Below are 21,498 nucleotides of genomic sequence, written 5' to 3' on the forward strand. Positions count from 1 at the left end.
AGGGTCAAGCTGGTCTCTTAAAGAACCACTTTTGATTTTTATAGTGTCCAGTGATTTGTTCCTGGAAGTTGATTTACCGCAGATCTGACCTCCGTCCTCTGAGTTGACCTCTGCCGACATTTTCAAGTCTCCAGTTCACCTATGGCCACTGGTCGGAAAAAATATTTTATTAAACTGGGCTTCTCATTTTATTAGTGTGAAAATAGGCCTTTCCTAATCGATAGAACAGGAAGCATTCTCTTTATTGCTTTAGACTAGAGACTAAAGGTCATTTAACACAAATAGAATGAAGCACATAATGAAAACAGCAGTAAAGATTTGATGACTCAGCATAAATAACTTGGTTAACACACAAAAAGTCTGCTCTATTGAGTATATATACTAGGTTAATAAAAATACTAAAATTGTTGAAATTTAGGACAATTATAATTTGAATGATAATCCCTCCAAATGATTAATTTTAAATTACAGCTTTGGTTATTTGTGGAAAACATCTATCCCAAGGTTCTGCATAAGGATTGGTATAATACCAATGTTTATAAAAAATACAGCTTCTATTCCACAAGTTCAGAATGCTTTATTATAAATACTATAAAACTTCCTTTAAAAAAGAGCGAATTTTGGAGAATGACAGCAAACTGCATAGCAAGAGAAACAAAGAAGAAAATGGCACTAACTTTTTCATTTCATTGATGAAAATATTGTGGAGGTGACATGAGGAATCAAGGAATATACACTCATTGTCTTTGTCTTGCTAAATGTTTCTCAAGTTGACTAAAGTTTTGTGTGCTAATTACTCAGAATCACCTGTCTCAATCTTATAGCCTGGATTGCAAGACCTACAAGATTACATAGTTGTACTTCAAATATGTAAATATACATCCTTGCCACAACTAGAAGGACCTGCAACTAAGACATACAAACAACTATATGCCAGGGGAATTTGGGGAGATAAAGCAGAAAAAAAAATATAGACATCTTAAGCATCTTTGCAGCTTAGTAACATTTTCAATTTTTCATTAACTTTCATCAAATTTCTTTTAAAATTCACTTATATTACTTGAACAAGATCTTTACTTTTACCATTTTAAGACAACTTAGGTAGGACACTTGTATGACATACAAATGTACACAAATGCTAACAGAGTGACCATTTTTGGTCTCTATTTCCAATGTCTTCTCAATATAATTTGGTATATGTTTTATTGAAATATCATGAATACATATGCATTGTAGCAAAAACTTTCTATGATGAAGGTTTCCATCAACATGATAAAAATAAAAGGATGGGGGCTGGCCCCGTGGCCGATTGGTTGGGTTCCCGCGCTCCGCTGCAGGCAGCCCAGTGTTTCGTTGGTTCGAATCCTGGGCGCGGACATGGCACTGCTCGTCAGACCACGCTGAGGCAGCGTCCCACATACCACAACTAGAAGAACCCACAACGAAGAATACACAACTATGTACCGGGGGCTTTGGGGAGAAAAAGGAAAAATAAAAAAAAAAATCTTTAAAAAAAAAAAATAAAAAAATAAAAGGATGATTGGATCTACATACAAAAGGTATTTCTTCAAATAGTGGATAGGAGTCTCTTTAAGAAATTTAGATGTTTAAATAACTTACTTTATTAAAGCTGTGGGGGCCTAGAATTGGCCACCCAAGATATGTTCTTTGGCATGAGGATTATTTGGGGCTGGTGACTTTTAATAAACTGCAGACCCAAAAGGAGCTCTGAAAAGCAGAATTTACTTGCCCTTTGTTAAGCAACATTTATAGTGTAAAGGAAATTTCCATCTGTAAAGGTGTCTCCCTCTATGTACCAGGAAGAAGAGGGGATGACCTTATCTCTAGAAACTCTTAGTCAATCCCAAAAGGCAAGGACTTAAATCTGCATTTGTTTACTGTTACTTGTGTGGTAATCTCCCATGATTGACTCCCCCTCCACCCCGAACATCCTCCTTTGTTGTTAGCTGAAGATGATATTTAAGAGGGGGGCTTCAGCCATTTTGGCGAGTTGCTCAGCTTGCCTGGGCCTCTCCCATGTATACATGCTATAAAGCTTTGTTTAATTTTCTCCTGTTATTCTGTGTCATGTGAATTTAATTCATTATCCGGCCAGAAGAACCCACAGTGTGTAGAGGAAATGTCTTCCTCCCCTACAAAGCTTATGATTGTTTTTGAGCAAATGATCGAGATAACTTCAGAATATATACATACAGTTTGGAATTTGGAGTTAAAGAATTATTACTTTTGAATTTATGATTAAATGAGCTAATGCACACAAAAGTATAAAGCACAGTATATGTATTATTACTTTTATTATTTCTTGGTGGATTTTATTCAGGATACTTACTTACTAAGCTAAATGTAATGCTTGCTTTCAATACCCTAAAACTGCAGTGTGTGCACTTCAATGCTCTAGTTATTTATGTAAATTATTGAGGGTCATAAAAAGCTCGGAAAAGTTTACTATACAATAGTACAGCAGTGAATAGAATGCTGTGTCAGACTAATCTTTTGATCATGAAAGGCAAGCAAGAAATTTGTCTTTATAACAAAGGAACAGGCTTTTACAACCAGTGGTCTATGGTCATTCAGAAATGATCAGTCTCAGAGGCTACAAGTATGCGAAGTCAGTTTGATTAATTTCTATAAAATTAAAGAAATAGATTCTGGGGCTGGCCCTGTGGCCGAGTGGTTAAGTTTGCGCGCTCCGCTGCAGGCGGCCCAGTGTTTCATTGGTTCGAATCCTGGGTGCGGACATGGAACTGCTCATCAAACCACATTGAGGCAGCGTCCCACATCCCACAACTAGAAGGACTCGCAACGAAGAATATACAACTATGTACTGGGGGGCTTTGGGGAGAAAAAGGAAAAAAATAAAGCCTTTAAAAAAAAGAAAAGAAATAGATTCTGTGGGTCCACATGAGGTTGAATTTTTCATTTTCAATCAGCTATTTAAGCATGATGTCATTACAGCTCTGGAGTATGTGAGGAGAGAGACCATGACAGTGAAAAGCGTGCCCTGGGGTTAGATTTCCTTCAGGTTGGAGGCCTAGGGAAGTAGGAGTCAGGAGCTAATTTCATGAGGGCCTTTATAAGACTTGGGGCATGAGGAGTATTCTGAGCCCAGGGGACACAGAGTGGTGGAGGGTTGCAGAGGTTTCCCATGCCTCCACGTCTGCTGGGAACCCACTACAAGAATAAGAAGCTTTTGCAACCTTGAAAGACAGACATTTGGGATCTTATAATAGCAGTGGTAACAGAGAGTCCCTTTCAAGCAGCTTTGCTAATACTTTATACGAAACAGGGTGAACCAAATTAGGAAGGAAAATATACAGAGAGTGTCAAGTGGCAACTGTTGTGGTCATACTACTGACTGATTGTCCTGTAAGCAGATGTGAAGGTACACTTTAAAGTCTCTCAGAAAAACATGGGGAGCATTTTGGGCATGATGGTGGTATCTGTGTGCAAGGAGTGATTACTAAAAACAATACTGAATATCACGGGTAGGTAAGGCCTCAACTTGAAAGGGTCTCAAAAGTCCCTAAGTAGCAGGTAATAAAAGCAAATGATAACATGGGCACTATCTTAAGGGCTACACATAAAATGACTCATTTAATTCTTACAACAACCCTACGAAGTAGTTATAATTATATCCCCATTTTATAGATGAGAATACTAAAGCTGAGAGATGATAAGCCACTAAGGAAATAGTGGAGGTGTGATTCAAACTTAGGTAGCTCATGTTCTAAAGTGGTTAGGCCCATGTGTCTCATTTTTTGGGTGAGAACATGAATTAAGAAGTTTAGTTTCCAAGCACATAGGACTAACAAGCACAAAGCTTGTATTTGAACCTAGGTTCAGACTTGGAGCTTTTAACCGTGCCATTGTTCTGTGAAGTATATGAGGAATGTCTGAAGTAGTGAAAGTTCCGAGATTCAGAGCTTTTCTGTACTCTTACCTTAGGTGGTAGGGTTTATACTAGTGGAGAATATGAGTTGCCTACACATCTTTACCAAATCAGCTATGATTTGGCCCATTCTGTGTTTCTTCTTTTATTTTCTTTACTTTTTTTAAGATTGGCCCTGAGCTAACATCTGTTGCCAATCTTTTTCTTTTCTTCTTCTTCTCCTCAAAGCCCCTAGTACAAGTTGTATATTCTAATTGCAGGTCCTTCTGGCTGTGCTATGTGGGATGCCACCTTGGTGTGGCTTGATGAGTGGTGCTAGGTCCCCACCCAGGCAAAACCCTGGGCCGCCAAAGTGGAGCGAGCCAACTTAGCGACTTGGCCACTGGCTGGCCTCCTTCTCTACTTTTTTGTTGAGGTAATAATGGTTTATAACATTATATAAATTCCAGGTGTACATCATCATATTTCAATTTCTGTGTAGACTACATCATGTTCACCATCCAAAATCTAATTGCCATCCGTTGCTGTGCACATGTGCCCTTTTACCCCTTTTGCCCTCCCCCTCTCGCTTTCCTTCTTGTAACCACCAGTCTATTCTCTGTGTCTATGTGTTTGTTTGTCATTGTTTTTTCTATCGTCCACATGAGACAAGTGATAAGTATGGTAATTGTTTTTCTCCACCTGACTTATTTCCCTTACCTTAATGCCCTCAACGTCTGTCTATGTTGTCGCAAATGACAAGATTTCACCTTTTTATGGACAAGTAGTATTCCATTGTGTATATATACCACATCTTCTCTATCCATTCATCCATTGATAGGTGCTTGTTTCCAAGTCTTGCCTATTGTGAATAATGCTGCAATGAACATAGAGGTGCATATATCTTTTTGAATTAGTGTTTTTGTGTTCTTTGGATAAATAGCTGGATCATATGATAGTTCTATTTTTAATTTTTTGTGGAATCTCTGTACTGTCTTATGTAGTGGCTGCACTAGTTTACATTCCCACACCACGTCCTCTCTAATACTTGTCTTCTAAATAATAGCCATTCTGACGGGCATAAGGTGATATCTCACTGCAGCTTTGATTTGCATTTCCCTAATAATTATTGATGGTGAATATCTTTTCATGTGCCTGTTGGCCATCTGTATATCTTCTTTGGAAAAATGTCTATTCAAATCCTCTTCTGATTTTTTTAATTGGGTTGTTTTTTCTGTTGCTGAGTTATATGAGTTCTTTATATATTTTGCATATTAACCCCTTATCAGATGTATGATTTGCAAATATCTTCTCCCAATTCTTTGGTTGTCTTTTCATTTTGCTGACAATTTCCTTTACTGTGCAGAAGCTGCTTAGTTTGATATAGTTCCATTTGTTTATTTTTTCTTTTGTTTCCATTGCCTGAGGAGACATGATATTCAAAAAGATACTGCAAAGACCAATGTCAAAGAGTGTACTGCGTGTGTTTTCTTCTAGGAGTTTTATGGTTTTAGGTCTTACACTTTAATCCATTTTAAGTTAATTTTTGTGTATGGTATAAGACAGTGGTCTACTTTCATTTGTTGGATGTAGCTGTCCAGTTTTCCCCACACCAATTGTTGAAGAGGCTGTCCTTTCTCTGTTGCATGTTCTTGGCTCCCTTGTTGAAAATTTCCTGTCCATAGATGTGTGGGTTTATTTCTGGGCTATCGATTCTGTTCCATTGATCTGTGTGTCTGTTTCTGTGTCAGTACCACGCTGTTTTGATTACTGTAGCTTTGTAGTATATTTTGAAATTAGGGAATGTGACACCTCCAGCTTTGTTCTTTTTCTCATGATTGCTTTGGCTCTGTGTTTCTTAAGGTCTTAAATAGCCATTTCCCTCAAAAGTCAATAATTTATTCCAAGTCAGCTATTAGAACCATTATTTACTGAGAGCTGCTATGTATGTATTGGGTACTATGCTGAGCATATACATACACTATGATTGTTAGTCCTCACAACTATGTTGAGAGAAATGCATTGTTGACTTATTACCTTATTTTACATATGAAAAAAACAAATTCGAGACATCTAGCTCATTTAAGGCTAACCGGCTGACAAGGAGCCAACCAGGTCCTTCTGAGGATACCATTAAATCTACATCACTTTCTTTGGTACACTCAGATCCACTCAGTCAACTCCATGTTCTGCAATTGTTTGGACAAAGGTCTCCTACAGTAAAATCCTCTCTGAGCTTGACTTTGTCATGTCTGCCAGCCAACTCTATGTACCTATTATTTTGGTTGACTTTCATGCATAATCAATGACAATAGGAATGAAAATATGAAAACAAAACAACAAATATATATATATATACATGTATATACATAGTATACATATATGTACTGTATGTATAAATACGTATATACACTTATGTTCTTGTTAAAATACTTCTTGTGTGCTATTATATCCCAAGGTAGTTCACAAAGGGCAAAGATTATTTTGTAAACTTGATCCTATGTTTTATTTAACTCATATTTATCTATTAAGGGAGTGATAAACTTCAGTGTCCTTACATATTTCTCACCTGCCTTCATGTACTTTGTCCTTTGGCTTATAAATTAATGAACTACTATTTGAAAGCATGTCCCCTTTTTTTCTATTTGATGTTCAGCAGATGCCACCTGTCTCCAGTGGACAGGTTGTTTGTTGTTATTAGGGCACCATACAGAGTACAGCGCATATAAACACAGTTGTTGGAGTCTAATTACTTGAGCTCTTTATGGAGGTGTATCATCTCACAGCGCAATGCTCAACAGGACAAAGTAAGGCCAACTGTCTTTTACAGCATCAGCTGCCGCCCCGAGTTTGGTGTTTTGCCACCGACACCAAGTCTTCTTTGTTTATCAGGTAATTAATGGTAATGATGTCTTGCTGCTTAGCTTTGTTGCGTAACCAAGGCTCCTTCTTTGCGGATTTGGGACGACTCCTAGTCTTAGGCTGGTGGCTTGACTGTCATAAGCACCAGCAGGCAATTCTAGGCTTAATTACCTCCCTGTTTTGTTCTTTACATTGGGCAATAAACATCCAGTCTAAAGGCAATTTGTGGGAGAGAAGAGGGAAGGGCGCCTCCTCTCACAGCAATGCATCCATCAAATAAACTAACTTAAAAATGTTTCGACCTTGAGTTCTTAAACCTTATTGTAATTCCCCATCTTATAAGAAAAAGTATTCTAAAGAAAGTTATTTAAATAAAACACAACCCTACAGATAGGCAGTCTTTTTATGAAATATGAGGGAATTCAATTACCCATGAATGGATGAATGGCTTTTTTTCGGTCTCTTTGTCTGGTCATCATTGTTACTGCGCGTTTCTTTAACAAAAGATATCAAAATAAACAGAAATGTCTTCCATGAACTGTGAGCCTGCAGTTAAGTGGCTTATCTATGGGAGTGTGCCTCTCTCAGATGTATTTAGTACAGCCATGATTTTTTTAATGGTACATTATTGAATTTTTAGCAAAGTCACACTAAAAAGAAGAAATTACTACATGAGAATGAGCAAAGCTCTAGAAAATCACCATGTGTAGATTTAAAATTGTTTTCCTTACAAAAAGCAGGAACGCTTATTTCATGAGAAATCAAATAAAATTTGAGACTATTTTGGTTAAAGTCTGTTGATTATGCATAAATTTATATAGAAACTAAAGGTATTTGAGTGCTTGTAACCTTTTAATTTCAGTGCCTAATTGACTATAAATTTTTAGCTTTTTTGGTATGGAAACCATAATTTAAAAAAAGTTTAGTATGCAATATTTGCTAGTAATTTTTAGTGCTTATTAGTGATATTTGAAACCTTTCAAATGCCAAAATCCTAAAAATATAGAGGTAAGTTTATTAATTATAAGCTGTAATATTATTACCCACACTATTTTCCTTAGATAGCTCTTGTGGATAAATCACCAACCGTTTAAAATGAAATTTGCCTGTTCTATGTTTATGAACCATTTAATTATTCTACAAGATATTCCATATTTTGATCTCTTTTCCATTTAATACAATATCTGGGTTAAATTACAGGTCCTGAAAATAACAGACCAAGAGGTTCAGTTCATATTTCAAATAGTGAAACAATTTTCCATCACATTTTACAAATTTAAGTAAACTTTCTATGGAAGGTTTCATATGGAAAGGAAGGGCATTTGTATAAAAATGTATTTTTTATGTTTTCTAAAGAAATTTTGTACCAATATATTCAAATAAATTCCTCCACTATCTTTGGTTGGAAATGTTCCTACTTCTTACTAATATTCTTCAGATTTTCTTGGATGGTACATGTTTTCTATAGATGATACATAGCCTTCTCCTCAATATAAAAGCTCGAAAACTACCGCTTTCCTTGGCATTCAAGTAATCTTTTCCATTTTTAACTACATTTTGAAAAATAAGGTTTATGTGCTCCATTGAATTTTATTCCATTTTATATATGGATAAAAAGAATATTTTAAAGTTAAACAGTTTCCAACTTATTAAATACAAAATATCAGAAATATTATCAGACTTTCCCTGCATCTATAATTTACCGTAAGGCTATAGTAAGGGACATTACACTGAAAAAGTGTTTGAATTATTTTTCCACTAAAGGTACTCATTATTGAATTAGTGCATTTAAAATTTATTCTCCTGAAAGAAGAAATGGTATGATTGTTCAAGTGGGATAGTGTGTGGAGGTAGATGGCTTATATTACTAAGTAATTTTGAAACTCTATAAAGGTGATATTGATGATATTGGTAATCTGCCAGAATTTATCTGCAGAACTCTTGAAATATAATGGTTCTCTTTCTCTGTTAATGTGAAATTTTCGGTAACCTTGAGGTTCATAGAGGAACCAAGGAGCCCTTCACACCATTGTTTAATATTTTCCTCATACACGCAATAAACATAAAGGGCTTAGACTGAATTGGGTATTAGTGAATCACAGCTATTTTATTATTATTTATATCACAATGATGATTATTATTTATTATTATTTTATTTGTGAAAAAAGCAACATTATCATGATTGTGTTGAACATGTGTTGTCAACTGGGAAAAAAATAGTTTTACATATAGGAAGAATGGTAGTGACTTTTACTCTTGAGAAATAACATCAACATCGCTGTGGGTCTGGATGAAGGTTGGAAAACAGGAGAATGTAACTGGTCTAGTCCTAGGACCCTCCCCCCGCCCCCGCTTTTCTTTCAATAGGCGTGCTTTGGGCTGAGTTCATTTTCTGTGCTCTAAACCACAAAACAATACCGCGTAATGGTAAATGCAATAATTCCCAAACTAGGAACCTACGACACACTCTCTGCAAATGCAAAAAAGAGTTTCTCAAGATCATTTCCACCTTAGGCCATCTTTTCTCAACAACGAAATGTTTGGACACTCAAATGCTTAGTGAAACAACAACAGGCACGTCAGTTGGTATTTCTGTGTTTGTGTAACTCAATTCTGTGGGATGAAACTGTTTAGATACAGACTTAGTGACTTCATTTGAACATCTGTAGGGACGTGCTTTGTTGATCTGAACAGTAAGGGTAGATTCATACACGCACATAAAAACAGTTAGAATATTCACAGTACTATTTTAGTGTTTTTTAAAACTGAAATTAAATTTTAAACTCAAGAGTCTGAGAAAACGCACATGTGATCAAGTTTTTAGGTGAGGATAAAATTTCGGAAGTTGATGGTGACAGTATATAGGTTCTTGATAACCAGCAAATATTCCCCAGATGATTTGAGCACTGATTTTTTTTTTTTGGCATTTCAATATGAAATTTCTTTTACATTTCCCTCACAAACTACAGAAGAGAAAGGAAGTAATAATAATAATGATGATGATGATGATCCATTTTGAGCATCTTATTATTTTCCCCTTATTCATTTGGGAGCTACTGTGGAGTCTTAACCATCCCATAAATACTTATTTAGTAAAAGAAAACAGAATATATTTTCCCTCAGACTCTCTGCATTGATATATTGAAATAGGAGGGAAGAAAAAAAGGCCCATAATGCTTCATTAGTTAATTGTGCAGAGTACAGCTCTTTAGGGGTAAACAAGTGAAGGACATTTGCTGAATGGCCCGTCCTCGTCACGCATATTATGGCCTAATGATGCTAGTAATGGTAGGAGGCTCCTGGAGAGTCATCTGTCAAATTAGCACATTGAATTATTTATTGCCTCAGAGTAAAATTGTTGAAAGGTAGCAGCTGAGACGTGGTTTTTATAAATCTAAAATTCAGGGGAAAAAAAACTAGAAAACTCACACAGCTGCTTTGAGGGTAAATTTGCTTTTTAACACTTGCATTTATGAACACAATAGTCCTTATGGAGTAAACAGTTTATTTCTACCTTTAAATCTGATGTTTAGTGTGTGTATGTATGTGCGTGTGTGTGCATGAAATCCTGAGGGTTTCATGCCATTAATTATAATGTAATAACCTAAAAATTCTGAGTTACTTGTTAAGTCTTCATAATTCATTTCAACTACATCACCTGTGTAAAACATAAGACAAAATGTCAAGTTTTCCTAAGCTCTGTGCCCAGGAACTTGCATGGAGGGTATGGTTCTTGACTTCCAGTTCTTACAACCGTTCATACTTCTGTTCTAGTGAAAAGTTGTCTAAGATAAAAAGTCCGTCTTCTTGGGACTCAAAGAAGACAAACCTGTGCTCAATTCTATGAAACAAGACAATAAGTATCATAAGAAATGTAAATTTGGAGGACCGTAAGCATTTGAAGGTCTGAACAGGCTAGTAAATTTGGGGTGTTTAAAAAAATTATTTCATTTTTGTTCAGCATTTACTTAGTGAAAGTGGGCAGAAATAGTTTTTTTCCATTAATAAATATTATATAGAAAAATAAATTCATTTACTAATTTCTTCCTCTGACTAAGGAAGAGTTACTGTTATGGAGGAAAGAAAAGAAAACAGTTTACTAATTCTCTGGTGCCTATAATCTCTTTATTTCTTATTTTTTTAATTCCTCTCCTGAATTAGACAACTACTGGGGAAAGTCTGAAATTTTGATAATAAAATAGGTTACTAATTTTAAATAAGCAGACTTACACTATGCACTATGTGGTCTCAAAGTAGTAAATGAATGACCTTCTCAAAAACTCTAAATATGAGTCACTATGTACAATTAAAGACACATGAATGTATGTATACTTTTGGTTCAAAATAGCTCCAATTTATTCTAATGACGTCCTGGTACCCTTAGAGACTGGCACCTGGCAACTTCTGGGCTGGGTGGCTTCTCATTGGGCAAAGATCATAGAGAGACTAGAATTGGATCAGCGTCTTGAAGTATAAATAGGTTTTTAATGGGCAGAGAGAAAGAACAGAGTCATACAAGAGGAAAAGTAATCAGGAAGAGTGTATTGGAGAATATATAAAATAAAATTAGGATTGTGGGCCAGACCCATGGCCTTGTGGTTGAGTTTAGCGTGCTCTGCTTTGGCAGCCTGAGTTTGCAGGTTCAGATCCCAGGCACAGACCTATATCACTCATCAGCCATGCTGTGGTGGAGACCTACATATAAAAAATAGAGGAAAACTGGCACAGATGTTAGCTCAGGGCTAATCTTCCTCAGCACAAAAAAGAAAGAAAGAAAATTAGGCTAAAAACAAAATTGTGCAAGATCATGGAATGTCTTGAACATTCTCTTAAGGAGTGTACACTTTATTTTTAGGAAAAAATAATTTTCTTTTGAACATCAATTGAAGACCCTGAAGCCATGTTAGACACTACATATATAATCCAGGCAAGGAATGGAAAGGATATTTGCTAATATGATCACTGATAGTGACAGTGATTGAAATAAGGAGACGGATTCAGCAGAAGAATTTTTAGGTAAAGATTAAGTAATGTTATATATAGAAGAGCACCATGTAAATTCTAAAGTACTGTATGATCTGGTTCTCATCATTATTACTACCAACACTACCACAAACACCACATGACGTTGGAGGGAGTGGGAACAGAGAAATAGAAAAAAGTAGAAATACTGAGTTAAGTAATGTCTGTTCCGGAGGAAGAGTGATGCTATAAATCAAGAAAAAAAAATCATTGGGAGAGGATCAAGTTTGATAACAATGGTAAGAAGAATCTACTATGGAAATTTTGATTTGGAGATGTGGGTGAGGTATTCAAACGGAAATGTCCAGAAAGTTGTTGAAAAGCAGAAATGTAGCTCAAAGAGAGTTGAGGGGAAAATTTACCGGTGTAAATTGGAAATGACATTCATACATGTAAAAAGTCATGAGAAGTGCCAATTGGTTATTTAGTGTGGTTTGGCCAACAAAAACGTTCGCACGCATATTTTACGTTATCTTAAGAATGTGAACATCATATTGAGTCAGTGCTGTTCTTATTACAGCAACAATTCTCTCATCAAGATCCTATTTTCCTGCTGCTGTTGCCATTGTAGGTCTTCTTATTTCAGCTCCTCTTTCCTAAGTTCTTTCTTATTGCCTCTCCTTTTTTCTGAGTCTGTGCCCACCATAGCCAAAGATCTTCGTTATTTTTGTATTTCTCTTTTAATCTCTTCAAATGCACAGTGAAATGAGAAAATATTTGTTGTTTCAGGACCTTAAGCATTTTGCATGTATTATCTAATTTAATTAAACGACTACGTATAAACTGTTATTTCCAGTGTGTAGGAGTTGAAACTCATCCTCAGCAAAGGTAAGGAACTGCTCCAAATCACCCTGCTAATGATGGCAGGTCTGTATAATTCCAAAACTGATTTTTCTCTATTGTTATTTTTATATCACATTGTTTCCTGCATAAATACCTCTACTCTTTTTTTTCTAACACCTCAACTTTTTACCCTCTTTCTTCACATTTTTCTTTAATCTCTTCTATCTCATTTTTCCTTCTCTTTCCTTGACCTCTCTTACTCTGGATCTACTCCAATTGTCAGCCTGCCTCATTCTGCTACTTGGTGTATTCTCTATATGTTTCCTTATAGTGACCTACTGGAATACTGTTAAGTTATATTAACTCACTAATTTTTAACTCACACTTTTACCTTTAAAGTTGACAGTGGCATTGTAAGTTGTCTCAAGCCCACACTTCTCTCATCAATACTCAAAAGATGGAGCTGAAATCTCTTGCTTATGTTACAAAAGGCTATACTGTGACAAATGAATGGAGAAGTATAATTTCAGTTGTATGCCATTTCTCCAGAGAAACCACCCACAGTTTTACTGCACATAAGAGGACATTTTAAATTGCATTGTTATTCTTCTTATCCATGTACTTATAAAAAGTGGTCCACAAAATAGTTCAAAGATCAAAATTTGATAAAGATTAGAACTGCTTCAAGCCGTCATGTGATATTTAAAAAATATAATGCTTTTTTCCTCTGTTAGAATAGTGTCTATTACAAATCCAACATGAGAGTTGAATTTGATCGAGGTAGGACATCCAGCTGATGCCTACTTGGCATTTAGAAAACCAGAATATCTTCTATCGCACCCCAAGCAGCCATAAGAGCAGCCCTGGAACAAAGACTAGTGGTAGTTGAAGTGCTTAACTTTTAGCTCTCTCTAGAGGATGACTATAATAATTTCACATCTAGGGGCTTCTGTTGAAGTAAACATGGGAAGGTTTTGTAGACGTTGGGATTATATTTTTAAAGTATATAATCTTAAAGGAACCATGCGTATTTCAGTATACTATAAGACCTGCAGGAGTGGAGTTGGTGATCCAGTAGGTGGCAATCTTCCCTCAGAATAAATATCAAACCAGGGTCCCAGTTCAGGTTTGAGATGAGCTGCTTGCCTAAATTAACACCAAGGATTCTGTATCTAAAGATTCAAAATCCCAACAAAAGAGGAAACCTCTCTTGGTGTATCAGAATGCTTTCCACTCTCTTAGCGAACTAAATTTTAGGGGCTCTACTTTGCTTCACCAAATTAAATTAGGTATCCTTTGGTCCTTATATTATTTTTTTCTTTTCATTAGCAGTGTAAGGATAGCTATATTAGTATAGCATCTTCACCATGCTTCTCAAATCACTCATGTATTGTATAGTAGAATCTGCTGTTTGCCAAAGATCTATTCATGACACTTTCCACAGAGTGAGTGAGGATATGTAAAATGTCATCACCCTTGCAATATTTTTAAGGTGAAAAATTTAAATGATTGTGTGCACTGTATCTAACTCTCCACCATGTTTATCCCCCCTATTAAGGAATTTAGAGTGTAAGGTTTTGAAAAGGCTTGTGCAAAATAACAAGAGTGTTTCTCAGTGGGAAGTTTGAAAAATAGATTTTATGAGGGAAGACAAAAGCAATCAGAGGACTTTATCTTGAAGAGAAAGTTTACAGGAATATTTTACTACATTGTAACATCATATTTTTGTTATAAAATTTTCTGGTGATGTGTAATATAATTATTACTCCTGTCATTATGGGATTTTAATGCCATTCTTCCTAGCAGCACAGGGGAGGCTAGCTGCAATCTTTAGTCTTCTTTGTGTTTGTTTCAATAAATCCATTATGTTAAGTTTTTTGAATTGGGCACTTAGTCTCATGAAGACTGACTAATACAGTGGCCTTACTACCATTCAGTAACATTTTGCTCTTCTCAACTTCTGTGTAGCATTGTGCTTGTCTCTTCCCTTGATGGTATATGTGTGTGCAAATCACTTTGTCACAGAAATATGTATGGGAGTGATGCATATCACTTCTGAGCAGAAACATAGAATGGTCACTGGTAGAGTTTTCAGATTGTGCCTTCTCCATCAGTCTCAGTCATTTAAGAAAGTCAAAGTGGGAGGAAGTCCCTCATTTGCCACAGCTAATATGTAGCATGATCAAAGCATAGACCTTTATCGTCTTAGGCCACTGAGATTTTGGATTTGTTTGATAGTTTGGTATAACTTAACCTATCCTAACTAATGCCATAAAAAGGAATTAAACTTAGTAGTGCGGAATGGGTAATAAGTAATAGTAAATCATATATTCTATTAACTTTCCCCTTCTAGGACAGGAAACAATACAATGCACGCATAGACAACGTATATTGTAGAAGTATATGATTAGTCACTAAAATTTTCTCAAACTGCTAAAATGTTTCCCTAATTTGGAGGAGGTAATTGTTCCTCCATTTTCCCTCCCAACTGGGTGAAAGCTAGACCACTCTGTAATCAAGCAATAGTCTTATTTTCTCAGGAGGTTTGAGAATCTTCTATCAGATGATATTCCAGATCGAGATTAGAAAATCAGAGATTTAACTGAAAATATAGATGAGTTAAACTTCACAACTAAGTTAGAAAAGAGAGAATTATAATTGTACATGGACAATGCAAATATTTGTTAGATATTTACCAAGCTGCATTTCTACTGCAGGACTTCTCAGACACTTCAATATTCATTGTACATTTCCAAAAGTGAAACATAGTATTACTGGCAAAATCAAAAGCCTAATGAAATGGTATCTCACTCTGACTTGTGCTTAAACACAAATGATATTTCCTTATAAAAAATAAGAATGCATTTAACCATTACAGGGAAAATTTCCTTCACAAATCATTTCCTTTTAGAAGCATGCTTCTGAAGGAATTACAGAAGAAAATCATAAATAATTTTCTTGTTTTTTTAAAAATGAATTCATAGTTTTCCCTGAATATCCTAACTCTCACTCCCTCGCATCCTGGTGTTTTCTGCTTGGGAGAAGAAGCGAGAAGTTGAGTTTAGTACCTTGGGAACAGGACACTACCCTGATTTATACCCTTGGTGCATGTTGAGTATCTAAATTCTATCCTCTGTTCATCAGGACATTAATTAAAGGTTGAAATCTACCTTTGGAGCACAGCTTTACTGCCAAATTTCTATATTTGGTTAATAGTTAATGGTCTAATTTACTCATTTACTTAACAATTGTTCATTGCATACCCAACACAGGCCAGGCTCTGTGCAAAGCACCAGATTTAAAGGATATATGATCCCTATTTTGAAAAAGATCATCATTTATCAGAGAATACAAGTGACTTGAAGGTACCATAAGTGCCAAAAATAAGGTATCTTTAAGTGTTTTGGATACAAAGACAATAAAACAATTAATGGCATTCTAGAGAGCATAAAGAGAATGATCAGAAGCACACGGTTTAGGTGATAGTTGGAGAACTCTGTGCAATCAGCTGTGGTTGAAACAGCCCAGAAGGGTTTGGAATATTGGACTCACATTAGAATATTTCTTAAAGTTTTCTTTTCTTAAAGGTATGCTTTTTTTTTTTTGGTGAGGAAGATTGGCCCCGAGGTAACATCTCTTGCCAATCTCCCTCTTTTTATTTTCCCAAAGCCCCAGCACATAGTTGTATATCCTATTTGTAGGTCATTCTTGTTCTTCTATGTGGGATGCTGCCACAGCATAGCTTGATGAGCCATGCGTAGGTCTGTGACCAGGATCTGAAACAGTGAACCACAGGCTGCCAAAACAGAGTTTGTGAACTTAACCAATCGGCCTCGGGGACAGCCTCCAGAATATTTCTTGATACAAAATAAATAGCAACTTTATAACCTTGGTTAAGAAGAAACAATTCAGGCAGTGAAAGGCAGAAAATATTTAAGAACCTTTGAAACTCATCAAGTAACATGTCCTGTAAATACTGACCACGAATGGTCCAAATAAGAGGTAGATTGGAACAGCAAGGTGGAGGGAAGGGGTCATACTGCAGCTAAAGTAGAGAAACAAAGATTTATTGATCATGTAGATTGTTCTAGACACTTTGAGGGTATTTTGCACATATCACAACATTTCCTATTCAAAACCAGCCAATCTGTGAGCATTATAATTCTCATTTCACAATGCTTTCCAAGGGCTCTTGAACAAAAAGATGAAAGATAATTTCCCTTAAGCTATGCACACAAGGTCCTTTTCAGAAAATAAATTTTATACCTGTTAAACAATTTGTCCTTTTTCCTTATTATACCCAGTTATAATTTGGTTTTGGAAGTTTTGCTTTTCTTGTAAACCTTGTTGTAACTAGGGTATCAAATTACTTCAATGAAAAGAAGTTAGCACTACATATTTTCTTGCAAAAAACATTTTTATAGAAATGGTGAAAAAAATATACATCTTATATTTATGCTTCTGTTAGTTAACCATGTCTAAGGAAATACTTGTGGCCTGAATTTAACCTAAACAAACTTAGAAGGGCAAGAAGAACTGTTACCTTCTTAGATGTATTCCTTAATCTGAAATTCCTTTTTGCCGTGAAAACAACTCACTCTTATTTTTCCTCCATTCTACTTTTCTGGCTGATATGTCTTGCTATCACAGTCAGTAAAACAGAAAAGAATTCCTGCTAGATATCTGATATTAGTTAATACAACGTAAAAATCGTTCCTTAATAAATACCCACCAAAAATTCTCATTTATTTTTGCAGAAACACTCACAGATACACAAAGCTTTTGGCTATCAGAAAGCCTCCTGCTGCTTTTAGACCTTAAGATTGGGGAGCTTGATAACTCCTCCACATATCTTAGTATCATTTTTTTGCCATTCTTATCCACTGACCCTAATTTCAGCCTAAAGCATTAAAACCACCTTTAGGCAACCCACCTTTAGGCAATTCCCCGTATTCACCCAAACTTTGACCATGATTCTCAGTCCACTCTTCTTGTATTGACATGTCTTACTTACCCTGATTAAAGCATCACTAAAGTTGTTCTATCACAACATGCACACACTCATCAAAATCTTATAATATGTACAAATACATTATAGCAATGTTATTGCTCATATGCTTGCACATATAAGCAATATGGCTGGCTGACAGAATGGCCTATAGAAGAGGTAGTATTAGGTGGCAGTTAAGGCTATCTGCTGCCTCCATTATAAAATATGGCTTTATAGTAAAGTTGTGAACAACAGACAAGAGGGCAGTAGAAGTAGCAGTAGCACCCTCCAAACTTAGTTGTCATAAGCCATATGCTGCTAAAGTGTCCCAGCTGAGTTGGGAAGATGGATCTATTTCTCAAATGTTCTCTCTGTGGCACTGAACTCCCCAAACAGTCCGTCAGCTTCTGAAGCCCAGATTCAGCCTCTGTCCACTTCAAAGAAGATGCAACAAGGTACTCCACTTCAGGAACAGGCACTTATAACCAGTGCTTAAAGATCTGTTTGAGACTACTCACAGGTTTTGCTTGTTCTAGCATCTATTTTTACACTGTGACACATGGGTTTTTGTGATGCCTAATGAATCACTGGAGAACGGTGTTAGCCCATTTTGTGTGCAGGTGTCTGAAAGGAGAACCAATCAAATTCAGACAGACGTTAAATCACATATTACAAATATAAATCAGAAACCTAACATTTAAGCCATTGTCTCTGATTTATGATTGCACAGCAAATTTAACACTGATAATTAACGCACAAATTCTCTCCCTTCAAAATATGAAACAAACAGCAACCAAAAAACCATTTTATAATGGGTTACACTCATTACACCCAAATATCTAAATAGTTTATTGCTAATAAACACAAATTTGAACACTTCAGTCAACATAATTTAAAACCAACTCAAGAAAACTATCAAAAACAAGGCCTTGTGGACCACTCAGGCCCTAAAACGGATTTTGTAATATCGCTCCAAGATAGCTTGACTTGAGTAGGCTACACCACAGGTTCTTCTGCCTTACTCAACTCTGCCAAACAAGAGAACTAACTTCCGGCAGAAAATAAATGCACAAACCGGCTTATTTGTATAAAAAGAAAAATGCAGACTAAAATTTGCTGATCTTAGAACTCTTAATCATCATTAAAATTTGATAGAAATAGAAATTATCAATGCCATGAAGTTGAGAATTTCCAACCATCAACAGACTGCAATAGCAAATTTAATTTCTCCTTATTTTTAAGAATCAAACTTAAGCTAGTTTCAGTTTGGTTTGTAAAATGAGTATATTTGTAGACATTATAATAATTGGCTATAGTAGCCTGATATAGCTATACTTTTTTATATAGCTATACAAGAGCCTAAAGAAGAAGGTATGTTTTTTACTTTAATAGGCAACTCTTAGCATTCATTCAACAAATATATATTGAGTTGTTATTACATACCAGCATCAATGAGACCTAAATTAACATATACCAATCCCTTATTGGAGGAATATTTTTCTCCACAAGAATTATAGTTTGAGTAGACATGAAATATGCTTAATAGGCTTATATCTGAGATTATAAACTGGCAACTTGCAGGCTACAATGCAGACTACAGACACTTTGAAGGCTCATAGGATTTTAAACTATTTGAATTGGTATTTGAAAATCGACAGATTTCACATAATAATCTAGCTTTCTTGCTCCTTTTTGAAATGCTAAAATACGGTCACAATATGTGGAGCTCAATAGCAGGCCATCCACTCTCCGGTTTTCAACAGTTCCCACTGCTTGCCAACACCCAGCTGATTCTACTCATTTATATCACACGCCTGGCCCCTGAGGTACTTGAATTTTAGACCCTTGTCTTAGATTCTTTCACAAAAGATGGAATGAATCATGCATGTCTCCAGATGTATGTCATCCTCTCAGTCATCTAACTCAAGAGTAACTTTTTCCGTCTCATCTCCTGTCACAGTTTTTGTTCAAGTATAGCCAGGTCTGAAGAAACGTCTGTTAAGAATATCATCAAAAGTCTGATCATGTTTTATTTTATAATTAAAATAAATGGAAGGTATTATTTAAAAGTTAATGGAATATATGCTAGAAAAAAAGTTAAATTCGAGGTAATTATAAAGTTCCACGGATCAAAATTGCTTTCTTAATTAATCATTTGTCATTAATGATTTTACCTCCATAATTCTTTTGGTATAAAGATGCAGAATTAGGCAGTGCCTCTTGAGCAGGTTAAATTGTTTAGTATATTATCTAAAAATTAATCACTGATGTCTTTTTCCTTGTGCCAAGGGCTGATCCCAAGAACATAGGCTCCTTCTTACATCGTACAATGTCAAGGACAGTGGGGAGGAGCTATTTCCGCTGAAATGCTCATCCACAGCATTATTTTATACCTAAACTTCTACAAATAAAACTTCATTTCTAGAATTTACCACAAGCATGGCTTTTTGTTATGCCACCAGTTAAACGCATAACAGGTTGTTAGAATGAGAGAGAGTCAGCAAGAAAGACTTAAAGTGGGCTCTGTTCTGAACACAAAGTTAGCAGAGAAATCTTTTAGAAACATTTGTGTGCAGAGAAATCTAGTCAGATGAGTCGGAAGAGCCATAGATAAGCAAGGTAACTAGATAAAGGTTTATATGCTCAACAACAAAGAAAAAAAGGCAAACACGATCTACAAGCAAAAAAACAGAAAATCACGATGTTAGAACAAGCGAGGAGAGTGGTATGTACCTGTGACAACAAAGAAAGGGGAAGCGTGAGAGTAGCAATTGAAGGGACAGTTAAAGGCAAGCAGTCCAAATTGACCATCCTCGTATGAATGGTAAGGAACCAGCCAAATGGGATATGCAAAAGGCTATATTGACCTCAGTGTTCAGGTCACAGAGAACACAATATAGAGATTTATATAAGGTGGCAGTGGGTATAAGGAAGCTGTGTAAGCAAAAGGGATTGTAGGATCAGAATATTATTTGGTATGTGCTTCATTCAATGTAACTCAAGAGGAAAGCCACTGCCATAGCCATTGAAGTTCTTCTCTTGGATTTTCAGGCCAACCCAATGGATTTACTCTTTCCAGGGCTCAAACAACCCCTACGATCTGAGGTTCATGGCTCGTCTTCCAGATACCAGAATAAGGACAGCAAAGAGTCTTCATCTCATCAGAAGGTAGTGATAACAATAGATACATTGAGTACTAGGTTGACAGGGCTTTTATGATCAATCATTGATGTCTACCATGAGTGCTGGACTATGTCATGGGACACAAGTGTCTGCTGTCCCAGCACTAAAAGATGTCTTCTTCACATTTGGAAATAATGACTCCAGTCCATAAGAAAGTGAAATTTCATTCTTTTAGGAGAAGTGTGACAGAAACAACACTTTAAACCTCAATAAGTATTCTTGCTGGGTAGTGTTGTCTATGTGATTCTCACCTAGGGGACAAAGGATGGGTTTTACTGGCTGAGAAGTTCTAAGCATCTGGAGAGAAGCTGGGAATGAATCTTTTGAGTGGAGAAGAGAGCACGGTCAGGGAAGTTTTGGGCCATAGAACTTTTTTCCCTCCTACTTCAGGCTTACCTGTCACTGGAAGCATAAGAAGAAAAATCGAATCTGTCACATAGGTCTCCAGTTTTTAAGATTTTACCAGTTGTATGTAGTTCTCTTTTGATATAGTGTAACCTTTTATCAGGAAAAATACTTATGGGAAAAACCTTTAAATTTAACATAAAACCTAATTCTTTTGCTCCTATTGAAGCTTGGAAGACTGGATCCTTATTAGAGTGCATTTCTACAAAGAGATAAACATTTTAAAAAATAAGCATGAATGGAATCCAGGATAAAATGCATCCATTTGTGCAGGAAAATAGCTTTTACTGAAGAAAATGGCACAAATTCATCGTATGGAGAAAAATGTCATTTCAAAGCCTATTTCCAAGATCAAAATGTAGAA

The sequence above is a fragment of the Equus caballus genome, chromosome 21, assembly GCF_041296265.1.
Source record: "Equus caballus isolate H_3958 breed thoroughbred chromosome 21, TB-T2T, whole genome shotgun sequence".
Classification (NCBI taxonomy): domain Eukaryota; kingdom Metazoa; phylum Chordata; class Mammalia; order Perissodactyla; family Equidae; genus Equus; species Equus caballus.